The 18371-nt window shown below is 39.6% G+C and overlaps 1 pseudogene; it reads right to left on the bottom strand.

Annotated features, from left to right (window-relative positions):
• Window positions 1-12885: 12885 nt before the first annotated feature.
• LOC123450437 overlaps window positions 12886-18371 on the bottom strand; it is a 77591-nt pseudogene continuing 72105 nt past the window's right edge.

Below are 18371 nucleotides of genomic sequence, written 5' to 3'. Positions count from 1 at the left end.
TGGCTATGCTCCATCATCCTCACACAACTAATGTAAATCATGCACAACCCCGGAATTGGCCAAGTAATTGTTTTCGCACTCTTACTTTCTCAAACCTTTTATAACTATCACACAATACATGAGCACGAGCCATGGATATAACACTATAGGTGGAATAGAGTGTGGTGGTGGTTGTGAGATAAAAAGGAGGAGATGGTCACATTGACTCGGCGTATCAATAGGCTATGGAGATGCCCATTAATAGATATCAATGTGAATGAGTAGGGATTGCCATACAAGAGATGCACTAGAGCTATAAGTATGTGAAAACTCAAGAGGAAAACTAGTGGGTGTCCATCCAACTTGCTTGCTCACGAAAACCTAGGGCAATTTTGAGGAAGCCCATCATTGGAATATACAAGCCAAGTTATAAAATGAAGGTTCCCACTAGCATATGGTAGTGACAAAGAAAGAAGCGCTCAATCATGAAGAACAGGGTGCTATCATGAAGCACAAGTGTGGAAAAAGATAGTAGCATTGTCCCTTCTCTCTTTTCTCTCATTTCTTTTTTTTATTTGGGCTCTTAGGCCTCTTTTTTTTGGACCCTTTGGCCTCTTTTTTTATTTCCTCACATGGGACAATGCTCTAATAATGATGATCATCACACTTTTATTTACTCACAGCTCAAAGATCACAATGATGATGACTCTTACCGGGATGTGCAACGATCTAGCATGGCGTATGACGTTGAAACATCTCGCTAGCTATCTTACGATCATGCAATGGCAATATGAGAGTCATGGCACAAGTCATGAGATGAAACGGTGGGAGTTGCATGGCAATATATCTCGGAATGGCTATGAAAATGCCATAGTAGGTAGGTATGGTGGCTGTTTTGAGGAAGGAATTTGGTGGGTTTGTGCACCGGCGAGAATTGCGCGGCACTAGAGAGGCTAGCAATGGTGGAAGGTGAAAGTGCATCTATACAATTGGCTCACATTAGTCATGAAGAACTCACATAATTATTGCGAAAGTTTTTATTAGTAACCGAAACAAAGTGCTAAACGCATACTCCGAGGGGAAGGGTTGGTAGGTGTAAACCATCGCGCGATCCCGTCCTCAACACAAAGGATGACAATCAATAGATCAATTATGCTCCGACTTCCTAACATAGCGGTTCACCATACGTGCATGCTACGGGAATCACTAACTTGAACACAAGTATCTCTAGATTCACAACACCCTACTAACATAACTCTCAATATTACCGAATCCACGTCTCAAAACTAATTGAGAGGAATCGAAGGTTTTCTTTCTACTCAATGCACATGAAGATGGAGGTTTTTGCATCCTCTTTGGGTACCTAGCACATTTGGGACTAGATTCATAGCATAAGCCAACTACCAAATCATGCACCGCCGTGCTCTAAAGATATAAGTGAAGCACTAAAGCAAAAGTATCTAGCTCAAAAGATATAAGTGAAGCACTATGAGCATTCTAGCAAAATCACGATGAGTGCATGTCTCTCTCTCTCAAAAAGGTGTGCAGCAAGGATTATTGTGAGACAACAAAAAGAAAAGACTCCTAAGATACAAGACGCTCCAAGCAAAACACATATCATGTGGTGAATAAAAATATAGCTCCAAGTAATGTTATCGATGGATTGAAGACGAAAGAGGGGATGCCTTCCCGGGGCATCCCCAAGCTTAGGCTTTTTGGCTTCCTTGAATTTCGCTTGGGATGCCTTGGGCATCCCAAAGCTTGAGCTCTTTCCATTCCTTATCTCTTTGTCCATGAAAACATCATCCAAAACTTGAAAACTTCATAACACAAAACTTAAACAGAAACTTGTGATAACATTAGTACAAGAAAACAAACTACCACTTCTTTTGGTACTGTAGAAAACTTGAATTCCATCTATATTGATGATGGGCTACTGTATTCTCACTTTTCCATGGCTAGTATCACCCCGATACTAACCATAGTTTCATCAAAACAAGCAACCAACTCAACAAAAACAGAATCTGTCAAAAACAGACCAGTCTGTAGCAATATGTATATTCCGTATACTTCTGGTACCTCAAAAAATCTGAAATTTAAGACGGCCTTGGGAAAAAGCATATAAATCAGCAGAAAAAAGAATCAACTCAAAATCTCTTTCTGAATAAAAATGAAAAATCATCTCGTGAGCGAAAAGTTTATGTCTTTTTCCAGCAGGATCAGACAACCATTACCAAGACTAGTCATAAAGATTTTTCTTGGCTCAAACACAAAAAGAAACACAAAAAACACAATCACAACAGAACTATTAAAGTATGGACGTAACAAAATAGAAATAAAAATATAAATTCATTGGGTTGCCTCCCAACAAGCGCTATTGTGTTAACGCCCTGAGCTAGGAATTGATAATTCAATGATGCTTACACAAAAGACAAGAATTGAAGCACAACGAGAGCATCATAAAGCATGTGAAAATCACATCTAAGTCTGACATACTTCCTATGTGTAGGCATTTTATAGGAAAACAAATTGTCAAGACAACCAATAGTTACCATATGCAAGGAAGAAGAAAGAGACAATAGCAATCTCCACATAACGAGAGGTAATTTAGTGATATGAAAGTTTCTACCATCATATTTTCCTCTCTCATAATAATTACATGTGGGATCATATTCGAATTCAACAATGTAACTATCACATATGATATTCTTTTCATGATCCACATGTATGCAAATTTGTTGCTCTTCAAAAATAGTGGGATTATCATCAACTAAGGTCATGACTTCTCCAAACCCACTTTCAATATTATTGCAAATATCATTGCAACAAGTAGAGGACATAGCAAAACTAGCATCCCCAAGCTTAGGTTTTTACATATTTTTAGCATGATTGTCACTAATAGAATTTATAGTGAAACCATTACAATCATGCTTTTCATCCAAGGAGCCCTCGTGAATCACTTCATAAATTTCTTCCTCACAATTTTCAGATTCACGCACCTCAAGCAAAACTCCATAAAGATAGTCAAGTGCACTCAACTCACTAGCAATTGGATCAACGTAATTGGATCTCTTAAAGAGATTAGCAAGTGGATGAGGATCCATATCACTAGATTTTCAGCAAGCGTAGATGCAAGCATATTGAAGACACACAAGCGAACAGAAAGCAAGCGAGAGAAAATGGCGAACAAAAAAGGCAAACGAAAAAAGGCAAACGGAAAAGGCAAATTGGTGAAGTGGGGGAGACGAAAACGAGAGGCAATTGGCAAACAAAGTAAATGCAAGAGATGAGTTTGCGACACCTACTTGGATGAGTTCTTGACTTGATCTTCCTCCCCAGCAACGGCGCTAGAAATTCTTGTGCTACGGCAACAAAAGTCCTTCCCTCGCGCTTAGGAATTCTTCTTGTTACTCCTCTGGTTCTGCGTCGGTTTTTCCCTTGAAGAGGAAAGGTGATGCAGCACAGGAGCAGTAAGTATTTCCCTCAGTTTGAGAACCAAGGTACCGATCTAGAAGGAGGGCCTCGTCAAGTCCAAAGTACATGCGCAAACACAAACAAGCTTGCACCCAACGCTTCAAAGGGGTTGTCAATCCCTTCAAGATTGTTTGCAAAGTGAGATCTGAAGGCGGAAAGTGCAATGAAGTAAAAAAGTGTAAGGCTGAAAATATGGTGTGGAGTAGACCCTGGGGGCTATAGTGTTCACTAGAGGCTTCTCTCATGATAGCAAATATCACGGTGGGTGAACAAATTACTGTCGAGCAATTGATAGAACCGCGCAAAGTCATGACGATATCTAAGGCAATGATCATGCATATAGGCATCACGTCCGAGACAAGTAGACCGATACTTTCTACATCTAATACTATTACTCCACACATCGACCGCTATCCAGCATGCATCTAGTGTATTGAGTTCATGACGAACAGAGTAACGCATTAAGCAAGATGACATGATGTAGATGGATAATCTCAAACCAATGATGAAAACCCCATCTTTTTACCCTTGATGGAAACAACAGGATGCGTACCTCGCTACCCCTTCTGTCACTTGGTGAGGTCACCGCACGATATGAACCCAAAACCAAGCACTTCTCCCATTGCAAGAATCGTAGATCTAGTTGGCCAGACAAAACCAACAACTCGAAGAGAATTACAAGGATATGAAATCATGCATAAGAGAGATCAGAAGAAACTCAAATAAGATTCATAGATAATCTGATCATAAATCCACAATTCATCGGATCTCGACAAACACACCACAAAAGAAGATTACACCGGATAGATCTCCATGAAGATCATGGAGAACTTTGTATTGAAGATCCAAGAGAGAGAAGAAGCCATCTAGTTACTAGCTATGGACCCGTAGGTCTATGGTGAACTACTCACGCATCATCGGAGAGGTCATGGTGTTGATGAATAAGCCCTCCGTATCCGAACCCACCCTCCCGTAGGGCACCAGGATGTGCCCGAGATGGGATCTTGCGGAGACAGAAGCTTGCGGCGGCGGAAAAAGCAATTGCAATCATCTCTTGATTTTTTTGGGAATATTTGGGAATATATATGCGCAAGACCTAGGTGAGGGGACTCCAGGGGCCCCACAAGCCTAGATGGCGCGGCCCCCCTGGCCGCGGGGTGGGGGCTTGTGGGGCCCCTGGAGCTCCTCTGGCATGGCTCCCAAGTTCTCCGATCTTCTTCCGTTCCAAAAAAATATTTTCGGGGATTTTCTTCCGTTTGGACTCCATTTCAAAATCTCCTCTGATAGGGGTGAAAAACATGGAAAAAACAGGAACTGGCACTTGGCACTAAGTTAATAAGTTATTCCTAGAAAATAAATAAAAATCATGCAAAATATCCAAAGTTTTACAAGATAATAGCATGAAACCATCAAAAATTATAGATACGTTGGAGACGTATCACCCATGTATTTATAAAGTTGCAGGTCCAAGTGTAGGTGAACTTCCTAAAATTAGTGGTCAATTTGCTGGTGTTACCCCACGTCGTAGTCCTCGTGTTCTTACCTTTGCAAAGCCTTCATCTCCACTTGGTTTTGGTTTATCTAGGAAGGGCAAGAGATGTGGTGTTAAGTGCAAGGGTGGGATGACGAAGGTTAACAAGGGTTGTAAGAAGCGTTCTCATGTTAATGTAGATGGCCAGGATGATGATGATCTTGACGCTTATGATGAGGATGCGAATGATGATTGTGTCGATCAGGCATAACTTTCTTTTTTTTCCTTATGTTCATATTTTTATTTTTATTGTTTGTTTGATCTTGTGTTTGTAAGACTGCCTTATGTTCCACATTGCTGTATTTATGGTCTATTATTGTTAACATGGAAAACATTTGAAGACTAGATTGTGGATATGGCATGGTTGAACTGCCTTGTTCTTCATTGTTGAACTTCTTTTATATGTAACCAGAAGTTGTACATTCTTGAAGTCTTGTATATACATGTTTGAACTGCCTTTTTCTTCATTGTTGAACTTCTGGTATATTATTATTGTTAACATGGACAGGTCCACAGAGAAATAATGCAGTACTGGTGGCGATAGTTCATCACGAAAAATAATTGAAATTCTGTATATTCATGATTGAACTTCATTGTTATGCATTGCTAAACTCCGGTATTTGAATTGGTATACATTTATATTTTTTGCCCCTGCTCTATTTGTTTATGTAGTTCTTGCTTGTTTAACATTTGTTGAACTTCTGGTTTATTTTGATTAACACATTTTTTGTGATTTGTTTGTAGCTTTTTGCAATTTTTACAATATGTGCTTGTGAAAAGGCATGTGAGGAGCAAAAGAGGAGCTAAGGCAATGGAAGTTGCTACTGAAGGAGAAGATGATGCGAAACATTTTAACAAGACAGTTCACTGCTCACTAAGTGAGGTGAAGGTGTGCGCAAATTTTCTACAACCTAGGCACAAGGAGAGGGTTGTGAAGTCTGGTTTTGGTTGTGTTTTTGATTTGAAGATTGATTTGAACATCTCTCGTCCTTTCATGGGCCACATTTACACCAAGATGTTCCCTTCAACTATGATTATAGACATGGGCGAGACGAATAAGAAATTGTGCATTACAAGTGATGCTATTCACCATCTCTTTGGTTTCCCTCAAGGTGATCGTACCCCTCCTAGGCCCTCAAAGGATGGATTCGATGACGCTGTTATGAGGCTGAAGGACAAACTTGGCTATAAGAGGAGTGATGATATCAAGACAAAGGATATGGGGAATATCCTCAATGAACTTGCGAAGGATGAGAAGAAAGATGGTTTGGCTCTCCAGTTGTTTTACCCGATTATTTTCATGAAGGTTGTTATTCCTCGTATGTCTACACGAGTTTCCCGGGAGGAAGCAATGGCTGAGAATCTTATTTCTATTGATATGGCAAAAATTGACTATTGCCAGTTGCTTGTTAATGATATTAAAATGGTTCTAATTAGGTATCAAGAAGGGACTACTCGGGGGAAAGCTGTTACATGTTATGGCATTTCACCACTTCTTATGTATCTGGACTGCCTTATCCTTGGCAAGAAGATTGATGTTGATTTGATAACGTCGCGCATCAATTTCAGGGACCAGGACAAGCTATGTGAGCTTGCTGCTCCTCACTTAGTTAAGAAGGGTGATGATGACCCATCTAGCTAGGTTTTTGGGAATATGCATGTCAGTCTTATTATGCATTATTCTTTTCCTGTGTAGTATAACTTGAACATGTGACGTTATGTTTACTTTTGATTATTGTCCCTTCATTATTTTTTTGACCCGTTTTACTTTTATTTTTGTGTAGTGGAAGACACAGGCTGACGTTGTGTTCTTTGTGCATATAGAGCGTCTTGTTCTTACCATACCCCGTGCCACCGGTCTTGGAGGTGAAGGTGTCCCCAGAATTGAATCCTCCCATGATGTTCACACTCGTGCTCCCCATGAGGTACGTGGGGGTTCTTCTACCCATATGAATGCTTCAGGTGACATTTCTTCATAGTCTACGAAGGGTTTCTTCGATGCTGCCAGTGTTTCCCTTGGTAGGATCGATGGTCTTCTGAGCACTCTTTGTGGGGCGATTGCCCGTGTTCCGATGATGGTTGAGCATCTTAGTCGTGTTGGCGGGATTCTTCCACCCGATCGTGGTTTTCATGCAGAGTCTTCGAAAGAGGCTTTGTCAACTCAGGCTAAAATTCTTGCTGACATTCGCCACAACAAGGTCCACCTCCGTACGAGCTTTGAATTTTTTAAGAAGTTGCAGGATGCTTGTTGTAAGCCTTTTGAAGATGAGGCAAGTGTTGTTATCAATCAGATTGAAAGGCAAGATTCTGTTGAATTGGGTCATGATGGAGGCAATGAGGATCGTGCTGGAGAGGTTAGTTTTCTTGATATTGATAGTTTTGATTTAATGTTTGATGTTAGTGTCTAGTTTTTAGTGCTTTTAATAGGTGGCCTTCTTGTGTTTTGTGCATTTGAACTTGTTTTTGTTAAGTATTAGTGTTCATATGTAACCTTATTTCTTTAAATAATTTGAACTTCTTCCTTGACAAGTTAGTGTTAATAGGTCACCTTCTATATTTAATGTATTTGAACTTCCATGATATGTTTTGTTGTCAAACCTTTACCTTCTTTATTTACAGTATATGAACTTCTTGTTGAGTGTTATTGCTCAAAGTTGACTATCTTTGTATACTGTCTATGGACATCCTTCATATGTGAGTTGTTTAAAGCTGATTTCCCTTATTTAGTGAATCTGAACTTCCTCTAATTACACATTGTTCTACCTTGTCTTCTAGTCTTTTTACCTTTTTATGTTTTGTATGGTACTTGTAGGTTGTTGATGATGGTGGTAGTGACGATATTATTTTACCTGAAAGTGCAAATGCTCCTGCAAGTGATTTCATTATGGCTGGGGTTGATGAGAATGTTTCTAAGGTAGCATCTTACTTGTCCATTTGTTTCCTCCCGTCTTTTTAGTTCTTTTTTTGTATGTGTTGAAAGTTTTGTTGTTGTTGCCGTTTGACGATGTTAATGTCGATTCTGAAAAGCTTGCAATCAAAGATGTGTGAGACATTGGCTGCTCCGATGGGTTGGATCGAGCTGAACATAATTCTTCCATTGGTCATGGGTTTTTTGATGCTGAACGGGGCAAGTCAACTGCAGGTGATACCATCATCATTGCCACCAGTCCTGAGAAAGATTCCATTGAGGCAGCTATTAAGCCTCGCAATGCTCAAGCGATACCTGTGAAGCCTCTTGCAATAGAGTCATGAGTGGTTGTTGATGTTGATTCTCAATCTCCTACTACTACACCACAACCAACCGTTTTTGTTATTTCATACTCGCTAGGAGCTACTATCGCAAATGAATATGATAATACAATGCATATAGAGATGGTGATGATTAAAAAACTGAAATTGGTTGTTTCGAAAAGGAGGAAGATCTTTCCAGTTCTGCTACTCTTTAGGAAAGAATTCATAGAAGAGAGGAGCACACTTCTCTCTTCATTCCCCATCCCCATGCCTTTGTTTTTGTTTTTGTTTTTGACTTATAATATCCCTGTATACTGTGTGTATGCTACAAGTTGAAGTTTTGGTTCATCATATAATGTGAAAATGGTTCATGTGAATGTAAATAAAGTGAACTGCAGTTGTTTCTATGTTGCGGAATTTGTGTATTGCACGGTTTTGTGATGTTTACAATCTTTGTGGGTTATCTTTGATCTAGCAGCTGAATTTGTTTGTGCTGTTTTTAGCTCATGTAATGTCTATGTGTTTGAAACTGACTTTTGTTGGTTGTGTGCATGGCAATATCTCCATTTTAAGGTAGCACTTGTGTCTATTTGTTGTAATGTTTTTTCCATACATTTACTTGAAAATCGTTATATATATATTGTAATTTTCCATACATTTTCCATCCATTTGTTGTAATGTTTTTTCCATACATTTTCCATTCATTTTAAGGGTCGCGCTATTCGTCACCCTAGGTGAGGAATAGTTATTCTTCACCCCCTCTATTTTAATATCAATGCATCGTAATTTTACGTTACGTAATTTTTTTCTTATTACATACGTAAAAAGAGATAGTAAGAAAATGTATAATCATCGTAAAAAATATTTTTGTTACGTAAAATTACAAACGTAAAAACATAGTGTAAAATATACATAAAATGCATATTTTCTTGTCTTACAGCCTATATTTTTAAATTTTTTATGTCAAATTTTACATAGTGGGTCAATATGAATGTAACTATTTATATTTTAAATGTAATTTATTTATAAAAAGCTCGTAACATTACCTCGGGTGAAGAATAACCTATTCTGCACCCTCGGTGATGAATATAGTTTCTATATATATATAGGGATAGCACTATTCTGATCCTGAGATCAAATTAGTTATTATAATCCCGATCGGTCCTATATAGGCCTCCTGCGCAAGCTCCTGAGATTTGAAGTCGTACATAATTAAAATAAAGAGGTAATAACACCGTAGGTCCAAGAACTTGCATATCATGGATGGTTTAGTTCTAGAACTTGCAAAAGTGGACTAGCTAGTCCTAAAACTTGCATAGAAGGTGCAAATTTAGTCCTGGACCAATCAAACGACGCCACGTGGAGCCAGCAGGGCGGGCACGGTCAACCAAGGCATTTTCGCATCCCCCATCGTTTCCTCATTTCAACCCGCACCACACAACATCCTCCTCCGACCCGCACTACGAATCCCGGAGGCCGAGACAAACGAGGACCCGCGCGCAGCCTCCTCAAATGCCCGCGATGCCGGCGGCGCCGCCACCGCCTCGCCGGCGCAGGCGGCTGCGGCGAAGCAAGGCACGCGAAAGCAGCCCAAGTTCCCCTTCTACCTGCCGAGCCCGCTCCTGGCGTCGAGCTACAAGGGCGGCTCGCGGCGGGTTCAAGCGGCCCCTCCCGCCGCCGTCGTCGGCCAAGCACATCCACGCGCTCCTAGCACGGCTCCGTCAAGCCCAACGAGGCGTCCATCCCCGAGGGCGATGAGCCGGAGCTGAGCCTCGACAAGGGCTTCGACTTCTCCAAGCACTTCTCCGTCAAGTACGAGCTCGGCGAGGAGGTCAGCCGCAGCCACTTCAGATACACCTGCACCGCCAAGGCCAAGAAGGGCGAGCACAAGGGCCAGTTTTTCCCCATCAAGGTCATCCCCAAGGCCAAGGTCCGATAGTACTCACTCTCGCCATTGCCATGCCCCCTCGTTCTCGACATGCTAGCGGAAATGTCTCTGCCATTCAATCTCTTGCCGTCCATGTTCAGTTGCATACTCTGCAGTTTACCACTTCTTTTTTGTACGTGCGATTGGGTATCAGCATGTCCGTCTGAATGATGTTGTCTCTGCTAATTTTGTCGTCAAGATCCAGTCTCACCAAATGACGTGTGTTTTGTACACATTTTGTATACATTATATTAAGGTTAAAACTCTTTTCTAGTCTCACCAAATGACGTGTTTGGGCGGATGACAACATCTATTGCAATTGAAGATGTCAGAAGAGAAGTGAGAATACTGAGCTCTCTGACAGGCCATAGCAACCTAGTGCAATTCTACGATGCTTTTGAAGTTGAAGACAATGTGTATATAGTTATGGACTAAGTGCACATTTCTTTCATACATAAGGTCCTTTTCTCTTCTGTCTTCGTATGTTGTTGCAATGCATGAGTTTCTAGTTCTTGTTTGTATTAGATGGTTTAAACCATACATAAGGTAATTTTCTGTTCTGTCTTTGTATGTTGTTGCAATGCATGCGATTCTTGTTCTTATCTGTATTAGACGGATTAAATCGTACTAGTTCATCAAACTGATCAATTGCTCTCAAAATTTACCATGCATATCAAAATGGCACTTACTGTTACTTCCATCATTTATCATGTTTGTTTCTTTTCAGATTGTGTAAATAGATTTAATCATAAGAAATTAATTATCGTTAGAACCCCAACAGATACAATCCTACGAGTATTTGCAAATTGAAACTAATCTTATGACTAAATCTGTTGGGGTTCTAATGATAATTACTTTCTTATTTGAAGAGGTGGAAAGTATTCCGAAGAGGATGCAAATGTTGTTATGCTGCAATTTTCTTAAACTGAACTTAACCTTTTTTTTCAAGAAGTATATGTTAAAAATGTAATTTTTTAATGCTTACAGTTTTTAAGTGATACTTCCTCTAGCCGGATTTGTAAGTTGTGGGCACTAAGTCTTTAGGTCCTCAATTTAACTACTGGAGAAATATGCTAATGAAAGATGAATTATATGCCACCAAAAACACATTATTGGACTCGTCGTGGAATGAATATTCGTGTCAACGCAAAAGACATGCAACTTTTAAATTTAGAGAAACATTTGTATGCCTCCACATCACTACTCAAAGTACTTCTGTACTTAAGACACAAATCAGTGAAGTAGTATACTTTTTTAGATGCAAGTGTTGTCATTGGGAAGACCGGAAAAATCAAAGGGAGCATGTGAAAAGACATTCATCACTCCATAACTAATACTGAGCAGAGTCTTTAAAAATAATTTGCGAAGCAGACGAGTAAAATACTTGTGTGTGGAGTAGGGAGACTTCCACAGACTAAATGCTCTCTGTAACACAGTTTTCAAACGAGTTTGCTTAGTCTCTTCAAGAACTAATTTGGAGCCCCATTTTTTTTTGGGGGGGGGGGGGGGGGGGGGCTGTGCCAGTACACACCCTGCCCATGCCTCTCGTAAGTACAAGTATGTATTTACACGATGTACAACAGCCAAATTAATTCAGGTGCTATGTAGTGCGGATTGAAATGAGGAAACGGCAGGGGATGCAAAAACGACTTGGCTGACCGTCCCGTCATGCTGGCTCAATGTGACGCTGTTTGATTGGCCCAGGACTAAACTTGCACTTCGTGTGCAAGTTTTAGGACTTGCTGGTCCACTTTTACAAGTTATAAGACTAAACCATACGTATATGGTGCAAGTTTTAGGACTTGCAATGCTACTACCTCTAAAATAAACCACCATCCAATCCACTGCACCTTCCTCTCTGACCCGATTCCCCCGCCGCCAAAAGCTCACCACACGCCACCGCCACCCGCGAAACCGGCCACCGCGCCGTCCCCGGCCAGAGATCTGGTCGCTGCGCCGCCCCGGCCCCAAGAAACGGCCGCTCCATCGGCCTCGCTCCGGAATCAGGCCGGCACGCCACCCTGCCATGGGATCCCACCGCAATCCATCGTCATCCGCGGATCCGGCCACCGCGACGACTGGCTCCTCCGGTCCACCACCCGTGTGTTCGGTTGGATCCTCCGGTGCTGCGGCCGTTGGCCCGCTGGCGCTGACGCTCGGCGCCTCGGCTACCGCGGTTGACGACGTCTGCCGGCGCTGCGACGAGGCGTTGCGTGGCTCCAGCTACCCGAGGCCCGCGCAGGAGCTACTGCACGACATGATATCCGTCCTCGTCGGCGGCGGAGAGGTGGCCGGAGGCGACGAGAGCGCGGGAGGAGGCAACGAAGGCGAGGTCACTCACTGAGAAATGTGTATGCGGGCAGCAGTGACGAGCCGCTGCGAGATCCAGGCCATGAGCGACGACGGCTGCGGCGGTGCAGTGCAAGCTCCTCCCCTGGCCCCGTCAAGCCTCCCGCCGCCCTATCACCAACGCGCCTCTCGCGGTCGGACCTCCACATGCAGAGCAGATCCCATGCTACTCCAGGTCAACTGCGCCTCCCGCGGCCGGTCACTCTCAACTGGGACAGCACACACCCGAAGCTCCAGTGCCACGACCCGCTACTCCCAGCCACCTACCTTGTTCCTGCAACCATCTGCAAAGGTCACCGCGCGTGCGCATGCTGGATCACGCACCCTGCGGCCGTCTGCACGCTTTCTGAAGAAAAACTGCAGTTCAAGTTTAGTTGATGATGGCTATTCACGATTACATCTGACTGCTTCCTTTGATCTCATTTCTGAAATCTTCAGTAGCTAAAAGATCTGCGTATAAACGAACCATATAGAAACACTACTTTTGAGAAATAGCTACTATTGTTTGTCAGAATGTTAAAGTAGATAGTTATTGATGTGTTGATTTAAGAAGTATGGTTCAGGCATCCACGACTTGGTGTTTGAGATATCAAATTTCAAGGAAGTGCATATTATAAAAATTAAAATGTTATGAAATGAAAAGGTCCATACTATAGTGCAGCACCTCAACGAAGTCAGTGAAGTTCATGTATTAGTGTCACTGGAAAAAAAAATCAGAAATGTAAAAGGCTGGAAAAATTAAAAAATGTAAAAGACCGAGGAGTTCCCAAAACATGAGGCATTCGTGAAAAACTGAAGTTCATAAAAGACACTCGGTGTAAGGTTTACAAAAATCTACTACTCCCTCCGTTCCAAAATATAAGACATTTTAGGTATTTCACTAGGAGACTACATACCGAACAAAATGAGTGAATCTATATTTTAAAATATGTTTATGTACATCCGTATGTAGTTTATAGTACAATCTCTAAAAGATCTTATATTTAAAAACGGAGGGAGTAGTTGATAGGACAGCCCATGCACGTTCCAGTATGGAAACCCATGAAAATCGACAAAAAATAACAGTATTCCTACGGTTTAAAAACGTAAGCAAAAAAGGTTGAAAAACCCAAAGAACATCCGTGACATATAGGTATAGAAGTTCATAAAGAACCACCAGAGGAACTCAAAGAATAAAAACAATTAGGCAAAAAGTTTAGAGAACACATGTAAAGACCTCTCATAATTCGAGGGCGTTTCTTTAGAAGTTGAGACTTAGGGAGGCGGGCTGTCCAGAGAAAAAGTGAAAAAAATTGGCGATCACTAGGGAGAATGTGAGAAATCCACGGTATAAACTTGTGTAACTCAGGGGAAAAATAACCCAAAAAAAAAGGAAATTCAGAAATAAATTACACGACAATTCAAAAGCTTATAAGAAAAGGATTTACCATGTTTCTCAATTAATCTAGAATTTCATATTAAAAAATCAAAGTTGTTCTGTGTTTGTTACGAAACTCAAAGTGTTCCCATTAGTAATGTAAAGAATATACAGTGAAGTTCAGAATAAAAAAGCAGAGGAGTTCAAAGAAGTTTATAAGAAAACTCATGATTGGAAAAATACCCCAAAGTTCATATTAAAATAACAGAGCCATTCAATATTTATTACAAAACTAGAATTTTTTAGTTACTAAAAGAAATAAGCAAAGAAGTCCAAACTATAAAAATATAGTAGTTCAATATTTGTAAAAAAATTGAATCCGGACTTGATTTTGATTTGGGATCACGACGGACGACTTATTGTTCTTGAACTTCTCTGTTTATCAACCAATTTTGGCATTTTTAACGCCAACTCATAAAACGAAAAACATTCATTGCTAGATGTTCAAGTGTTCGGCGAGGGAAAGTTCGAAATTGCTATCCACTTTATGCACACTGATCTCTCTCTCCCTTATGTGTCTATCAATAGAGAGTTTGTTAATAGAAGTTTGCGTGCTGCCCCCGGACAAGTTCAAAATAGCTTGTGCAAGAAAGTCCATTGCTCATTTACATGTTCGAAAAACAAACAAAATCAACAACTTGTCAAGACGTATAGTTGTGCCTTTTCTATGGATTCTAACCGTCATATCAATTAGTCTTTTAGAAGTTCAAATGGAAAACAATCAGCGATTCAACAACTACATAGAGTGTGTTTCATATAAGAAAAAAGAATAAAAAGGAAGATTCTACAAAGACTTATGCTAGAAGTTTTGTTGGAAGAAGTTCAAGTGCCCCTCCGTGCACGGTTCAAAATCTATATTGCGGGACATTTGACCTTCAATTACATGTTGTAAAATGGCAAAAAAAATTACGTGCGACCTTCAATTACGTGTAATTCGATATATACAAAAAAGCGACAGAAGTTTATAGTGAAAACAATGAGAAGTTCAAGAAATACAAGGAATGCATTTCAGGAGAGAATAAAAGAATATAAAAATAAAAGCTTAAAAGGTTTATTGAAAGAAGTTCACGTGCTCTGCTCGGGGTAGTCAAAAAACCCTTGCGAAATAGATTCACCTTGTATTTCCATCTTCAAAAAAAAAGAAATTGTTTTTGGTGTTTTGAAATAATTCTCTCAATCCACAAAGAAGTTCGGTTATTATTTGGCAGCAATTCGATTACAAAATGAGAATAAAAAATTCAAATTAAAAAAAACAAAAAGTTCACGTACTACATGGTGCGCGTTTAATATGATAAAAATGAATAAAAAGGCAAGTTCCAAATTTTTTGTTGCTATAAGTTCAAGACCTCGGTTGGAGAGAGTTAAAAAAATTAACTTGAGAGAGGTTTGTACAAAAGGAATATCATTTGCGTAACGCCGACGAATGGGTGAGAAATTAAAAACGAAAATACGCGACATAAATTCAACATGAAATCAGTGGAAAGTTCAACTACTACACTGTATGAATGTCGGATGAAAATCTTTTAAACCGTCGCGAGTATGAAAAGAATATTCAACATGGAAAAGTTGCATGTTTACAGAAGCTCTTCGTCGGTATATCACTTGCTCAAATCCGGTGAATGGATGGAGTGTTACGAGCAAAAAAGAACACGTGAATAACAGAGTGAAGTTCGAGTAGACAAAACTGAGAAGGTCAAGTTCTTTACGCAGTGCATTTTCGAAGAATATGTTTCACGAAAAAGGCAAAACACATGATCTCGTTGTTTTTGGAACTACTTGAAAATGGCTAGGAATTAGAGCAAACCATCTACATAAAAAGACTCGCATTTTTCATAGCTTTTGAAAGGTATATCATTTGCCTCATTCCGATAAAGTTTGTAAAAACTACGGCCAAAAACGTTTTTTGCCATTTTTAAAACAGACATAAAACTGTAAGGAATTGAAAAAAACAATACATAAACAAGTTTTGCGTTTGTTCAAGATTTCCAACGCCGTATCAATTGTTCCATTCCAAAAAACCATTAAGAAATTAACGGGAAAATACGAACTAGGACAATTTCTGCCGTTTTCTAAGTTACTTTCAAACCATTCATAACTAGAAGAAACTTTTTATATGAAAAACTGGAATTTCCATAAGCTTTCCAACTCTGTATCATTTGCGTCGATCGGACTAGCCGTTTTCAAATTAACCCCGAAATACGAACCCAGATGTTCGGTTTCAGAAATTTCACCATTTTTGAATTTCCTCTTTAAACGTATGAAATTTGGAAAAGCTTTCAACTTATGAAATGATGGGATTTGCAACAGCTATTCAACGCCATCTTATTTGCCTCATTACGACAAACGGTTTAAATTACGATTCACGTTTTTTGTATGAACAAAAATGGTTTTCAAAACTGCTTTTAAACCATGAATATTTTGAGGAAAATTAAATCTAGGCTATTACGAGGCTGTCATTGCTTTGAAATAGTATATCGCATGCCCCATTTGGAGAATATTACCAGGGTGACTCGATGGAGTGTTACGAGCAAAAAACAGCACGTGGAAAACACAGTAAGTTCAAGTGGATATGGCGAGAAGGTCAACTTCTTCACGCGGTGCATTTTCGAAGGATGTGTTTCGTGAAAAAGGCAAAACACATGATCTCGATGTTTTCGAGATTGCTTAAAAATGACCAGTAATCACACTAAACTATCTACATGAAAAGTTTTGCATTTTCCGTAGCTTTTGAATGGTATATTATTTTCCCCCATTCCGATAAAGTTTCGTATTTTCTCAAGCTTTCTAATGTCATATCATTTGCTCCATTCCGAAAAACCATTGAGAAATTAAACCGAAAATACGAACCCGATACAACTTTTTCCATTTTCTAAATTACTTTGAAACCGTTAATAGTTGGAAGAAACTTTTTATATGAAAAATTGTGCATTTTCATTAGCTTTCAAACGCCATATCACTTGCGTCGATCAGACTAGCCGTTCTCAAAATAACCCCAAAATACGAACCCGGTTGTTCGGTTTCAGAAATTCTGCCATTTTTTAAATTTCTCTTTAATCGTAGGGAATTTGGAAAACCTTTGAACTTATGAAATGAGGGGATTTACAGCAGCTATCCGACGCCATCTCATTTGCCTCATTCCAATAAACGATTTAGAAATAGGATCAAAAATACGGTTCAAATTTTTTTGTATGAACAAAAACGGTTTTCGAAACTACTCTTAAAGTGTGAACATTTTGATAAAAATTCAACCTAGGCCGTTCCAGGGTGTCCATAGCTTTCAAACAGTATACCGCAAGCCCCATTTGGACACTTTTCACGGAAGTTCAACCGAGCACCCCCACCATTCTTTACTAAATCATGTGTATATTCAACCATAATTCCTGTGTATATTCAGTCTTTGTTTCCTTGTATGTATTTTAATTATGTTTTATATGTTGCTCTTATTCTATTGTTTGTTGCGCAGATAGTGAGATTGCGGCTGTCAAGAAGAAGGTTGATGACTTGTATTTCAGTGTAACTAAGCTTAGGAATCATCATACTAAGAGGTGAGTCCAGCCTTTTTATAATTTCAAGGCATCTAACTTTTGAACTGCCTGAGGTTTTATAGGTGAACTTCTTGACTTCTTCCGTATGTACGCTCTATTAGTTATTAAAGCACACTTTGAATATAATAAGGGAATCTAACTTATGAACTGCCTAAGGTTTTATAGTTGAATTTCTTGACTTCTTATGTATGTACGCTCTATTAGTTGTTAAAGCACACTTTGAATATAACAAGGGCATCTAACTTATGAACTGAATGAAATTTTATAGCTGAACTTCTTGACTTCTTACATATGTATGCTTTATTAGTTATGAAAGCACACTTTATAATAAGGGGAGCTTCAGAGTTGAACGAATCCACATTTGATGTCATTTTTTTGCTTTTAGATCAAAGATTATGTTCCGAAACAATGAGTGTGAATCTATTGTTGAAGATGTCGAATCATCTTTTGGTCCTCATGGAATGCTTCGATCTAGTGACACCGAGGTTGCCCTTTATTGTCTATGCTGCAAATACGAGGGGTCAGACAAGCTTATCTTGTCGTATTATGTTTGTGTAAGTTAACCCTACAGTTTTCTCTTTTCTCTTTTTGTTTTCCAAATTAGTTTTTACTTGTTGTTCTCATTATATTTATATGTATCTCTTTTTATTGCACCTTATGTTTTGTTTTGTTGTTATCTGTTTCTTAGGACAAGATTTTGAGAGGGCAATTTTATTCCCGTGAGAGAAAGTTTTTCAATGGGACACGTCCCGATAGCATGCATGCTCATGATTTTGTAAGCAATAGAATGTTGATGCTCTCGTTTTTTTGGTGCTATTTATATTAATATCAGTTTCGATGATTTTGTGTGTGTTTATCTTGCTCTAGGTTATTTTACCTACTTTTTACTCACCTTTCGTTCCTGCTCACATGTGTGTT

This window comes from Hordeum vulgare, chromosome 4H, assembly GCF_904849725.1.
Source record: "Hordeum vulgare subsp. vulgare chromosome 4H, MorexV3_pseudomolecules_assembly, whole genome shotgun sequence".
Classification (NCBI taxonomy): Eukaryota; Viridiplantae; Streptophyta; class Magnoliopsida; order Poales; family Poaceae; genus Hordeum; species Hordeum vulgare.
This window is presented reverse-complemented; position numbering and strand designations above follow the sequence as displayed.